Source organism: Opisthocomus hoazin, chromosome 2 (genome assembly GCF_030867145.1).
Source record: "Opisthocomus hoazin isolate bOpiHoa1 chromosome 2, bOpiHoa1.hap1, whole genome shotgun sequence".
Classification (NCBI taxonomy): Eukaryota; Metazoa; Chordata; class Aves; order Opisthocomiformes; family Opisthocomidae; genus Opisthocomus; species Opisthocomus hoazin.
Window position 1 is genome coordinate 14,142,791 of NC_134415.1, and position 14,167 is coordinate 14,156,957.

The window sequence follows — 14,167 nt, forward strand, 5'->3', positions numbered from 1 at the left end:
AGATGATGCATATTTTTACATTGTCATTAATAAAAAACATAATCTGACAGTAATGGGCAGTGAAACACAACCTGAGTTTCTTTTCTGTTCTCTGTTGTAGGAGAAACTGTGCACCTGGGTGCTGAGTAATTATATTTTAATGCCTGTTATGTATCTCTAGCGCTTGCTTCCTCCTTTCCCCAAAGATAGGATCAAACACACATAGCTATTCCTGACAGATATTTGTTCAACCTGTTTTTAAAAATGTTTGGTGATGGGCATTCTTCCACTTCTGAAGACAATTCATTCTAGTGTTTTACCCTTTTGCCTGCTAAAATTTATTTTAAAGGAAAACTGGGCATGATATTCTCAAACTCTGTTACTACTGAATAGGGTGGATGAAAGACTTTTCTGTGAGTTAAGAAGTAATTTGGTTTAAAAAGTCTGATGGGACACTAAAATAATATTGCTTCCTTCTCTTTACTATGTACCATTGTAAAAAATACATTGTTTGTTGGAAATGTGCCTTTTAGCTTCCTGGCATGGTTGTCAGAGTCAGTAAAAACTTGGCAGTGATTTCATAATTGCCTATGTTTGCACCTAGCTCTTTTTCCCTCCTCATCCCACAAAAAAAAAAAAAAAAGTCAGTGGTTGTTATTATTTTCTGTCACTGTCAACATGAAGATGCACAATTTCATTGTCCTGTGTGAGGTGGCTGTATCTTTAATAAGACAGTCTGTCATATCAGCTCAGTGAATGCTTATGAGATTTCCTTCCCTGAGCCAGGAAATCTTCCACAGCAGCATAGCATGCTGAGCTGCGTGAATATCTGATGGGTTTGGAGTGTTTCTTGTGTACATGTAAAAAAACCAACAACAATAACAGAACCCAACAAAAACCCACCACTTCAAACAGTTATGGTTGGACATAGTTGAACAATGTGCTACAGGTTTATTGAGGTCATGAGTCTCATTAATTTTGATTGTGTAATTAATTTTTAGATTCAGAACACAAGTCTTGCCTTGGATGTAAAGTGGTTGTAGACAACCCCCTTTGTGGAGCCCTTTGCAGTGACGTATGGAGCTATGTAAGTACAGAATGTGATTTCTCCCTCCATTGGTTTTACACATTGCAACAATATTTTTGGGCTCCCAGTTCCAGCTACCATGAAGTGTCAAATGGCTCAATATCTCCATTGACACGGATGGATGTGGAGCTTTCACCACATGCACTGATGTTCTTTGAGCCCTCTCAATGGATAGAAGTGCGGGCCTGTCTGAGACCTTTGCTTAGAAAATCTTACCAAAATAAAAAGGAAAATAAAACAGTAGAAATTCGAGAGTAAGTGGTAAGATCTGTGCAGAATGGAACACTACAGCATCATTCTGTTCCTGATATTGTCTTGCTAATACTGTGTGAATAAGCTGCAATGTGTATTTTCGTCTCTGTGACAGGTCTTGAAAATTTTATATTTATATATAGTTTTATATTCTCATTGTATTTATTTGCTGTATACAGAGTTTTTAACAGTATGCGTTATTTCCAATTTTGCTGGTAGCCTGCTGTACAGGAAGCAGAAAAGTCAAGGTCTTAGGTACCCCAAAATTTTGTGAAGTTTATAGATGGAGCTGGTAAAAATGTCAGCAAAAGGTAAATGTGTGATGAAAATATCTATTATTTCTATTAAAATTATTTGAAAATATGAATAAAATTTACCACATAATTTCACTCGTACTTTATTCAGAGATAAGTAAAAATGCCACTGGAATAATTTTTTTTTTTGCATCATCTCTGTGGTTGGAGGACTCTGTGAATTTCCCAGCTAGAGCCACATGTTCTTTAAGATTCTGAGATAATCTTTACTGTGGTCTTTTTCATGTTTACAACACTTGCATGAAAGTAGATATCGTGAAATCAGAAATAGTTTCATTCCTTTGTACTTCTACAAGCCCCTATGTCCTCTTCTCATAAGTCTTATTTCCCTCAGAACTTGCACATTCTGTTGTCTTCTAAGATAGAAGTCTTTGGTCTTTGTCCTTCATACTTACATTCCTGACAACTGGACCTTCCCTATTAATTTCATCAGAAATCTATCAGGTGTGCGTTTTTCCCCTTATCTTTGGCATGAAGAACCTTGTGTGCCTGTTTTCCCTAAATCCTTGTGTTTGGATGAATAAGCTGCCTGTTTTCCAAGTGCGTTTTTGGTCCTTTTGAGCCTTTTTGTCTCTTTGTTGTAAAGTAGTTGGACATATTTTCTAGCTTGCAGGGTGTGGGGTTATGGGGAGCAGATGTTCCACCTTTCCTCAGTATTTGTTTGTGGTCAGCAGAGGAGTACATACGCCTACAGCCTCACAGCTCAATTCCTTCTGCCATTTAGTAGATTTAAGAGAAATTCAAGGCTCAGTTTTCCCTGAGATATTTAATGATATAATGAAGCAATCATTGTTGTTGTGTAAAAGGCATGCAGAGGCCAACCAGTTGCTTCCCGAAGACAAGTGAAAACTGGATATATTAAAAAATATACTGCTTGGCCTCTGACTAACAAACTATTTCCGGCAAAGATGGGATTACTCCAAGTATGTGTAAAACTGAATTCATCTTGCTGACCCATAGAATTAAATGGTTTAAGTGCATGTGAGTAAACTCTCACTGCGATGAGTTGTATTAGAAGTATTATTCACACTGATATGCCATAATTTTGAAGTGTCTCTAGAACCAACATAAAGACCTCTTACAAAATAGCTTACAAAAAAAAAAAAAAATCTGCTGTGCCTTTTATGTCTTTTGGTACTTCTTGGAGAACAATGGCAACATTTGGTATTGCTGACTATTAAATTTTATTGTATGGATTTATGGATTTCAATTTTAGTGTGTAGTTGTGCTTCTATTTAATGGGATGTATACCTATAAACCAAGGAAACTCTGCTGCTTAATCTGCTCTAAATTCCTAAAGCACCACAAAATTCTCTTATGAGTTCTATATTTTTTCTAAGTGTTCTCTGGCAGATACAGTGTAACATTTTTACTGATGCTTTGGAAATGGCCTTTTCTTCAGGTGCACCATATCTCATTTGTTGTGTTGCCTCTTACTTCGTTCTTGCTTTGCAGTGTGATAAAAGTTCAATAATCGAAGAACTGATACCTCCACGTTCTTATTTGGAAAATGCTCTTTCCTTGGGAATAATTAATGACACCTAGTTTCAGACAAGTCATACACATAAAATGAGAGACGGAAAAGTGCTTCTTGTCTTAGAAAACGTAAAGATTTGGGCTTTTTTTTTCTGGTTTGCTGTGCCTGAGTTGTTTTGACTGAGGTCTACTGGCTTAATGATTTGGCATTTTCTACTACAATTTCCAATCAGCTTTACTCTAAACCTCCTGTGATGACAGATTGCTGCATCAGTATGTTATGACTTGCCTCCCCATTAACTAAGTGCTAACCCACGGCACTAAACCATAGCTCCGCAGAGTCAACAGTGAGAGCTCAGTACTGCCTCAGTGAGGGCTTGCATAAAAAGCCACCAATGTCTGCCAGTGGCCTTTACTGAGGGCAAGAAGAAGGCATGGTGAGGGCCAGATGTAGGAGGGTGGAGGGAGGGGAGTTATCTGTGGCACTAAATTTCTAAAGGAGCCATTTGCATGATTTTTTCTTGGCAAACCTGTCTGGCATGTTCTCTAGTTCTGCTTCATATGATCACCGCTGCCTGGAACTGTCTTATCGTAACAGTGCAACATTCCTTCTGTAGATAGAGATGAGCACAGTGAAAGCCACAGCACTACACAAATAATTAAAGCTTCTTGGTGTTCAACAAAAAACTGCACTGAGAGAATGCTAAGAATAATAGTTATACACCCACCATCCCAGAAAAAAGCCCAGAAAATGGCAAAATTAAATTCATTTCAAAAGTATAATCTCTTCTGCCAGTTTGTTGTTATGCCATAAGCAAAACCCATTTCTTGAGTTACCCAGGGGATGTAAGGGACTGGTGTCTTGATTTGGAAACAGCAATGTGGCTTGCTAATTTCTTACCTGTGGCTAGTTATGTCCTTGGTGTTGTCTGATACAACTTGATAGGTTAAACTATCTGCTGTATATGAATTTGTTGCAAAGATAAGCAAGAAAATGCACATCTAAGCAAGTCCTTATTACACTCTATCCTGCAATTTTACTCAGCTAATTAGAGACAGAAAACCACAGTACTTAAGTCAAGGTCACAATAAAATTAAATCAATAATCTCTCATGCTCAAATCTTAATATAATAAAGTCATTTGAAATTGTAAGGTTGGTAGTGGTTTTCTCTTGGGAAAATTTAGGCAGAGGACTGATTCTGTCTAAGAATATTAATATAGTCATTGCTGCTTGTCTGCATTGACCTAGGTGGTAAAGGACACAGATGTCCCTCGAATGTATTCCTTCAAGGACCTGAGCATTTGCTCTGCTCTTCCATGGCAAGCAGTGCAGTGTCCTTTTTTGTCTTCAGGCAGTTCCAGAAGTGCTTGTAATGATTCCAGATTTCCACTTCCACCTTAATTTACATTCCTCTCAGTCATTATTGTGCTTGATTTTATTCTTCTGTTGCTTCCTACAATTACACAAAGCATTGCAATAGAAGTATTGGTAAATTACACATAATAGCAATATTAACACAATAATACAACATTTTATGCCTGAAGTACCAATGGACTTCTTCCATTATTGGTTGGTTTTTACTTTTGAGAAGCTACTAAAATCACAGCTTCCATAATTACACGTGCAAGCTCACATAGTGTATCCATAAAACCACTAAAAAACATTAATGCCCATTCACTTTAAAAATAAGATAAAAAAGAATGATTGAATTCTTTTTTCTTTGTTTTGTAGGGTCTCTCTCACAAAATGTGTTGCTGTCTAGAGTGAGAAGCTAGAACCATGGTTGGTAACCAAAACATGTACATTAACTTTCATCAGACTGGCTGTCCTGATAAACTGCAGGTTACACTTCCTCTGTCTCTGCACAGGCTGTACAAGGAAGGAGAGATGCACCAGCTTTGGACATGGTCAGTGGTATAGGGAAGTGAAAAGCAATTTTTTATGTCATGGACTTTGATTTTACAGGGACAGTTTTCCATTGGTTCTCCCTCAGGGATCAGCTCTTCGTCTTCAGTGGCAATTAAAGTACGATAAGACTTCAGAATAGTTGCAAGACGAACTCTTTTCTTTATGGGAAATGTTTAGGCCTTTAGTGATAATGGAAGGTTCTCCCACTGAATTACCTTGATTTCACCGAGGCATCCTTGGTGGTCATGGAGAGATGACGTACAAGTATGAGTGCACAGGAAGATCAGTAGGGAATCTTTGCTGAAAAAACAGAACTCTGTTTTCTGCAAGAGGCAAAGGACCTAGGACCCTGAATCAACAAAAATATTGTTCTGTAAAAGTATTAAATGGTCAAACAGTATGCGTTCAAACAGTGATGTAAATGCCTCATGGCTCTCTAATGTCTTCAGCATTTATTAAAAAATCTTCTGCTTCCCGTGAATGACAGTGAACTGGGGAACTAATTTGCAGTATAATTTACTCTGTGGCTTTGATCCCAAAACCTGTGATATATTTTATTAGAATAATTTCTATTCATAATGAAATGATTAGTGTCCTCCAATGTCTGACTCAAATTTGGACCTATTTTCTTCACATATCTCATATAATTTGAAACATATCAGTTAATTGGAGTTGTCATTTATCTGCCAGCTTTAGTGGAATCAATTTTTAAATCAATGTAGGACACAATGTAATTGAGAATGAGGTTCCAGGTATCCTAGTGGTCACTTCATGGTGCTCCCAATAAATACGACAATTTAGAGCATATAAAATTAGTCTCTTATCTGCTAAATGCATCCTGCTGTGAAATTGCAGCCAGTTAGAAGAGGAAAGATGCCCTCAGCATAGAAAAATGGTTTGAGAGAATATGAAAGTTATAATGGAAAATGTAATAGATGCCAGAAATAATTACACAGATGACTTCCACAGAGTGTGACTGCCATTCCTTGTATTTCATCAGAAAATCCAGAGCCTGTTATTAATGAAACTGCAAAACCAGGAATCTACTGTAGTTCTTTAACCATCAAATAGTCTTCTTTTCCTTTATGTACATTATGTTCTCTCAAAAGGTACTTGTTCCTGAAATGTTTTTCTGTGGAAACAAATGATAATTTAATATACAACTTCTGAGGTTGTGCTACACTCTGTCTTAACCTCTTGAGGTACCTCTTTGAAACACCTTAGCCGATGAAAAGTTAACATATAGTGATTTTTCATAGATGTATACAGAGCATATAATTAATGCAGGAGAAATGGCATTGCTTTGAATATCGACTGTGGAAAGCACATATATTGCAAACTATCCATGTGCACGAAATAAAGAAAGGTGAAGAGCTCACAAAGACATCAGGATGTTGCTGCCTATAGGCGATTCACCAGGGTGCTTCTTTTGCACGTTCCCTTCTGTCAGGGTGCCTGTGAAATGACAGCATGCTTCTGGGTGTGTTTGCTGCTTCAAGATGGTGGGGTCAGGTTCCAACTGTGAATTATACGTCATGGTGGCTTCTGAGCTGTTTGGTTTACTAAACAGTTTCAGCCATTGTTTCTATCTTATTTTACTCTTTTGCTCCCGGTGGTCATTATTTAATAACACCCCACTGTTTTCATTAAAAGCGGAAAAAGACCCCCACCTCTTCCTATTAGAAAAATCTGAGAAATAGAGAGTAGATAGGTCTTATGTGTCTTCAGCCATCTTGCTATAGAGTGGTCCTTCTAGTGCCAGTGTTGAGAGACCCCAGTGACAAACCAAGTCTCTCCGTGCTCTCGCAGTGGGTGAGTTACCTCTTTTAATGCTGCTAACTTTTGAGTGCAACCTGCTTTTGACTGGGGAGGAGGGCAATGCCCTTTCTCACGTGATTTGGACTCTAAGCCAGTGAATGTGGTTTTAGTTATGCATTAGGCTTTGATCGCTTCAGCACAACCTACCGAGATGAGGCCTTGTAGTCTATACATGCTCTAGTGCAATGATGAGTGAGGTGGGTTACGCAAAATGTCCTACAGGATACTGTTTCACAGCAGCTTAATTTCTTGGCATCTGTCTGAATAGTCTGAAGGCTGACACCAACAAATCCAAGATGATGGGTAGTTATCACAGTACTACAGAGATTCCTCCATCCAGCCTTCGTTTTGTTAGTTGTCCCTTTCTTCTGCTGATCACACTCATGGAGAGGGTGAAACAGACTCTACAGAAGTGACTGGAGAGGAATATGGACACATATCTAGAGTTAATGCAGGCATCTAAAGCATAATACATGACTGGTAGCTCCGTGACACTTCTTCTGGTACGTGACTATGCTTGTTTAGAGCTGGTTTTGGTGCAAGGTATAAATATAAGCTCTCAACTACTACAGAGGATTAGTTTACATTGGAGAGATATTCCAGGTACCAGATAACTTAATTTCAGAGCAAATTTCAGCTCTGAAGGAGATTGTAACATATGATACATTTGACAGTGAATGGAAAGAATAAACAATTGGCATTATGGAATGCTAAAACAAACATCTGGTTTTTGAAACAGATTTCACTACTACGATGAATAAAGTCAGAGCTGAGAGTTGAAACGCATGCAATTTTTTTTCATGGGGGGACTGAAAACATGGGAATGGGTAACAGTTTTGCAAAGCTGAATACAACATTTAATTGACTGAGCTATGATATAGAAAAAAACTGAGAATGAAATAAACACAGCAGTTGGAAGGAAATAGTATGCGTAATTCTAGAAATATAAGACAAGGAAAATATGGCAACTGCAAAGATAACAGGTAGATGACAAAGAACTATAAATAAAATATTTCAAAGTAATATTGCAGCAATTAATTGTCTAAGGGATTTGGTTAATGATTTGAATAGGAATCTGTCAAAACTAACCTTAATTTTTACTGAGTTAGAAAGGTCATTTGCCTGAACATCAGCCCACTGCTAACACTGTTAAGACTTTTCTCTACAATAATTCTGCAAAAGAAATCATGTGCTAACCATAATAGAGCAGTAAGTTAAAAATCATGATGAATGGCAGACTGGAGTCAACTGTGCCCCCCTTTTAATGAAGAACATCCTTTTTTTATTAAATAATTGAACCTAAACATTAAAGATGGGGCAATCAGGCATGTAAGAAGCCTTGAAGAAGAACTGTATTTTGTGAGTTCCATATCAATTAAATTAGTACACTTTGCTGTATGTCACTATTGATTTGCATTTTCTTTTTGGTTGAAATCTGGAATCCGCACTCCCTATAAGCCCTGTCTAATGTTTTTCACTATTTGAAATATGAAACTTGAATTGATAGATTCCTTTTAGATTTCCTTCTCTGCTGCTGCATACATTAGATTTCTAGCGCTCTTCTTTATACAGTGAGGTACCTGATGTGGACACAGGGCAGGTTGAGTTGCAAATTGGAAGTAGATGTGCAAGACAGAGAGGCTTGGGGCATACCTCGCTGTCTCCTTTGAATTACTTAGATGCCACTAAACTGGGGTGGGCTACCATGTCTTCCCTCTGAGGATGTCAGGGTCCCACTGTCCTCCCTCAGAGTGACTTATCCCAGGTCAGAGCCAGAAGACCAATCCTGCAAATCCTTACCCATTTGACTAAGCCTTCTCACATGAGTAATGGCAGAAATGCTTTGCAGGGTTGGGTGGTTTAATTTAGAAGCTAACTATCAGCTCATGGCTTATGTTCTTCAGCAGTGAGAATGATCATTAATCACGATGTAAGGTTTTCAGTTCAGTGGGAAGACCCTGTCGTAGTCAGATTAGTCTACGTGAGAAACATCCTCTATAGCCTTCAGAGCAGCTCACAGCTATGGAATTGCGCCAGTGATTACGCGTGGTAATGATCAATAAAATACAGTTACAGTCATCTCAAAGAGATATATAGTAGACAGGTAAACAGAAAATGGGTTGTATTTAACGTCTGTGTAAAGTTAAAAGTACCTTACACCAACAAATGCTTCCAAATTCAGTGACTTCCTGACTTGTTTATTTTTATCTATGTAATTTCTACTCCTGTGGATGTACATAGTTTTTCTTAGAGTTATTTCAGTGATTTGTGTTTCAGCAGTGGTGAGCAACTTAAAAGAGATATGTCTTGATGAATATTGATTGGATAAATATTTTAAAAGGTACAGATTAGCAGAGAAGGCAAGCACCACGTGCAGTTCATCTACTATGACAAAATGGGAAGCATTTTAAAATATCTTTGATCTCCAGGAAAATAATGTCCTGTGCTAAGGTATTGATTTTTTGATAATTCTTTCAAGCTGTACTCTGCACAGTTTTGCTGCAGAGACAGGGATGCTGTGACATTGGTCCAAATCACTGAGAATCTTTCTTTTTAATGTCAGGATGATAGACTACTTAAGATAGTTAATCAAATTAGAAGTTTGAATTTGTCAGCCTGGTTGATATTTTCAAACTTAAACAAACCAGCAAACGTAAACAAACCATCTTCTTTCTGGGAAGAAATGCTGTTTTGCTGAAAACTCATGAAATCATCATGGTTGATGAGGCCTTTAGTTGGTGTTAAAGCTGTGTCCCAGTCATTGTGTAATGTTTATTTTTGTCACCCCACCAAAAGTAATTGAAGCATTACTGATTTCAAGAGACGGGAACAGCTGAGGGCTGCTCTGTAGGGACACAGAGACAAAGACATTCCCACGATGCCTTTGAGGGAGCAATAGGATTTCTGTGGGAACTGCTTCGGCCCAGCAAAAGAACTACCATTTCCTGCTCACCTCTGTGTAGAGAATCTTGCTCCCAGGTGCTTAAAGAGATAACATGTTAGGATTGTGAAATTAGGGCAATCTTTCAGACAGGCTCTGAGTTATACAGGGGTGGTAATGTGCACTATAGCCACACTTTCTTCCCAAATGAAGAATGAGGAAAAAATTTAAGTCTTTAATCTTGAAAGAAACATGGAATAATTTGACTATATAGCCTAAAATTCGTAGCGGGGAAAATAAAGTTAGCACCCACCTGCCTGCCCAAAGCAGTGGAGCCCAAGTCCAGCTGGGGCATCTTTTTCAAGTGGTAGGCAAGTTGCTGTGAGCAATTCCAGGAAAAATGCCAGAAAACTTTGGCAACTTCCTCGTGCCACACTCAAAAGACGAAGAAGCCTAGCATGGAGCCAGGGGGATGGAGAAAGGTAGCTGACCCTCTTCAGTATTGTTCAAGAAAATCACAGATTGGTCTAAATAACACTGCAATCATAGTTGAAGTCACCTACAGAATAGCAATAGCATTTTGCTATCTGTGGTTCAAAAATTAACTTAACTGATACTTAAAGAAGATTCAAAAAGGATAGAGATAGAGGCCATAAAAAAGCAACTGAAAACTGTTAAAGGTTATTAAAGGAAGAGAGGATCAAAGGAAATGGAGTTTATGTGGCTTCTTGCAATTTGTCTTGTAAGATTGGAATTCATCATGCGTTTCACTAAAGCTGAAGTCATCATACTGTCTAGTTCATGTTGTATGCAGGCTATGAAAAACTTTGTATATTACAATACTAATTTTTCTTAGACATAGTCTAATTTTTTCTTCCTCCTAGATATGTCTTGAAATATTCCTTTAGTAAGTGTCATTTTTGTTAAAAGATAAACAAGAACAAGGAACCTCGTGGTTATTTTGCTTGTATTCTGGAATGAATAGTATCGATATCACTAGTGACAACACAACAATTTGCTCCTATAAAAACACTTTTCATTGATGCATCCCATGCTCTTCAGAGTGGTATTATTATTCTAATCTGTGGGTTAAGGCTGGTGAAGCTGAATCACTGTGTAGTTACAGCTTTTTATCCAAGGCTGTGCAGTAAGTGACAGACCTGGGAATAAGGTTCTGAAGTGAGCTCTGTTAATTAGGTTAATAACAACAGTAGCAGCAACAGCATCAAGATATCTTGGAATTTGAGGATGAGAGTTGAAATCTTTAATTGGAAATCTCTCTATTAATGCATCAGGTCAGGTTATGACTTTGCCACAGGGAAAGTATGTTGGGGATAAGATGGAGTACAGTGATGATTCAATGGTGAAATCAAGCCCTTCAGAATAACAGCCTTGTTATTTGCTAAGTAACCCAGAAATCTTTTAGCTACCGGTCTTTCCAAATCATACAGTTTTCTTCCAATGATTGCATGTTCGAAGTGGTTTGTCTGCCACAGCTGAGGTGCCTGGAAGTTACAATATGGGCAAGTCCGATTAGTGGCTGTAGGTTGCACCCAAGATGGCTGAGAGAGATTTGTTGTCAGCAGCAGGGTAGGCTGTCTTGGCACATTGATTGTCCTCTGGAGATACCTCATTCTCTCCTCTGACTGCACGTCCGGAGCGACAGATTTTGCCATAGTTATCTAGCCTTTTGAAACCCAGAAGTCAGGAAAGACGATTGTTTCTGGCAAATAGTATTTCTGAGGCACTTTTCAAACTCAAAGCTTTTTAGCACTTATGTTTTATTGTCAAATTGTTTCCATTTATGAACCACAAGATATTAGTGGAAATTCCGATCTGTTCAAAGTTTTGAATGGATGAGGACTGGAATATATGTTGGAAAGTAAAGAAAGCTAATGTAAATGAAGACAGCTAGAGGTGATGTGGCAGACTGCAATAGATGTGAATTCTGTGAGTAACATGCAGATAAAAAGCTTTTCATCAATTAAAAAGATGACAAATTACATTTAGTGTTGCAAACATTCATTAAATGTTTCTTGACTTTGCAGCACTCTTATCGAGAAGTCAGATGCCTTGAGAGCTCCAGAGAAAAATCTGCTTCAGACATTTCTCAAAGGAGCTGCACATGCAAGGAGAGCTCTGGTGGCTGCCATCTTTTACAAACCTGTGCATGCCCCTTTTGTGAAAAACACCCAGTTCTGAGTTAGTTTATTGCCTTTTAGGTTACTTTCAAAATTCAGGTGTACAGGGAGATGATGGAGGTGACAGGAATGCTTCATGGAGTTCGGTTTAAGGCAAATCAAAATCAGATCTTAAGTAACTGACTTTTTTCTTAAAGAGACTTAAAAATCATGCTTTTAATTGGCACTATTAATTATTTTTACTACAAGTAACTTCTGCAAGTACTGAGTAAGTGCAATTGGGAGAAATTTTTATTTTGTGTATTTAAGTGTGCTTATTTCTCCTTTCGCCAGGCTTTAGTTTATCTTAGATTTTTTGTTTCTTCTCTATAGTGAATTCTGTGTTGCTTGTGTGGCTGTTTTGAAACCAGAAAGGGGAAACATTTTTTAAATTAGGAAAATGTTATTACAGAACTACAAAAAATTGGCAGAGAAATTCAGAGAAGATATTCCATCTGCCACTAGTTTTAATTAAATCAAAAGTCCAGAACAGAAACAAACATGCACAAAACCAGAATTCAGTCACAGTATCCTATTAACTGACTTGTATATTCAGAGAAGTTATTTTCATCAGAAAATTAAAATGACCTCAAAATATTTTTGTTCCCTTTTCTCCAGTATGTGTTGTATTATTGTATGAAACAGAAGATTTTGAAGTAAACAAATAATCCTTTTCTGAACCACAGTATTCTTGTTTATTTACATTTTGAATGTCTGCATATTATATTATGTAGCCCTCGAGCCATTCAAGTTAGTTTTAAAATCCTTGTTAGCCTTTTTAACATTGATATTTGAGAAGTTTCTGTTTCCCTAGAACATAATTTTTGAATGGTTGTTTAACAGATGAAGTGACACATATTGATGCTATGTTCTGTGGCATCAAATAGTTATTAACAAAGTTCAGTGTGAGTTAAGAGTGTCATAAGCAGGTTATTAAAAGCGCTCTCTAGACTGACCAGCAGTTCGTATCTTAAGACTGTGCTAAGATGTTTACTGATGTCAGTAGCAATTACGATGTGTTGTGGATTCTCCTTCTCTGAAGATATTCGAAACCTGCCTGGATGAGGTCCTGTGCAACCTGCTCTAGGTGACCCTGCTTCAGCAGGGGGGTTGGACTAGATGATCCACAGAGGTCCCTTCCAACTCCTACCATTCTGTGATTGTAAGTTGTGATGAGAGGAAAACAAAATTCGGGTTATCTGGCATCATGTGGATAGGAAATGAAAGTTGATGGGTGTCAGAACAGTTCTCCTACTTGGAAAGCATTTAGGAAATTTATTAACTATGCACATCCCAAAGTCATTTCAGGATCTACCATTTTTTATTCCTTCTATATGCAATTCGTCACCATCATTGTCAGCATGCTTTCTTTTCTTCCCTTTTCTACCTTCATGTACGCATACACAGAAACATGTATACTATTTCTATTTCCCATAAACAGTAGTAATCCAGGCAAAATAAATTTATGGTTACTCTTCAAGTATGGAAAATACAGTGAAAATACAGTTGGTTTTCAGAATTTAAGTACTTTTTTCCTGTTCGTAACTTGACAGCTAGAAACAGATTCTGTGATACCTCTGCAAAACCTTAGTAAAGGTTTAGTCACCTTTTTAAGCGAACTGTATGTGCATGCATGTTCTGTAGATGCATATGCTAAGAATTCTGAATTTTTCACTTGCTTGTCAATCATAAAGTACTGTATGCTGGAGATACAAGCAATAGTTAATAGTTTCCCCAAGAGATCATATCCTTTATCTGTAATGATGGAAAGACCCCTCAGTGTTTCAGTTACCTCCTTATACACACACCTTATATATACACCTTAACCTATCGGGATAGATGATAAGATTTGCTGTAAACATACTTCTGTTCCTGTGCTTAGATTCACCTGCGTCCAACACCTTACAACATCAGGCTTAAAGAATATATGAAGTATTACTGCCAGGCACCGATACCACGCTGTTCAACCTGCAGAAACAAGATGGTGCAACACCTCCCCATTTGATAGAATGCTGCTGGTTTGAGTCTGGTGCTGTCTTCAAATTGATGTGGCTATAGAAGATAATATGAAGCAATACCACCTGCTATGTTAGTGTGTCCTGAGGTCAACCTCTTTGCCTTAGCTGTAAACAAGACGTGCCGCTGCTTCTGGACTAGGTCTGTTTTCATGTCCTTTCTTGGAAGACACTCTTGTACTATGGTTGAGACATGGATGTTCTATTTCCCCGTGGTTCTCCTTTTCCTGAGAATACTGCATGGGGTAAAACCGT

General features: G+C 37.8%; 1 long non-coding RNA gene across 6 annotated transcripts in view; it reads left to right on the plus strand.

The window, feature by feature from the left end:
* The window catches only part of LOC142360451 (uncharacterized), a 246,112-nt gene that overhangs the window by 109,208 nt on the left and 122,737 nt on the right, over nucleotides 1-14,167 (plus strand). For all 6 annotated transcript variants that reach the window (XR_012763045.1, XR_012763048.1, XR_012763047.1 and 3 more), the window contains one exon: nucleotides 981-1,066. This is a non-coding gene — a long non-coding RNA (uncharacterized LOC142360451). The remainder of the gene's footprint in view (nucleotides 1-980; nucleotides 1,067-14,167) is intronic.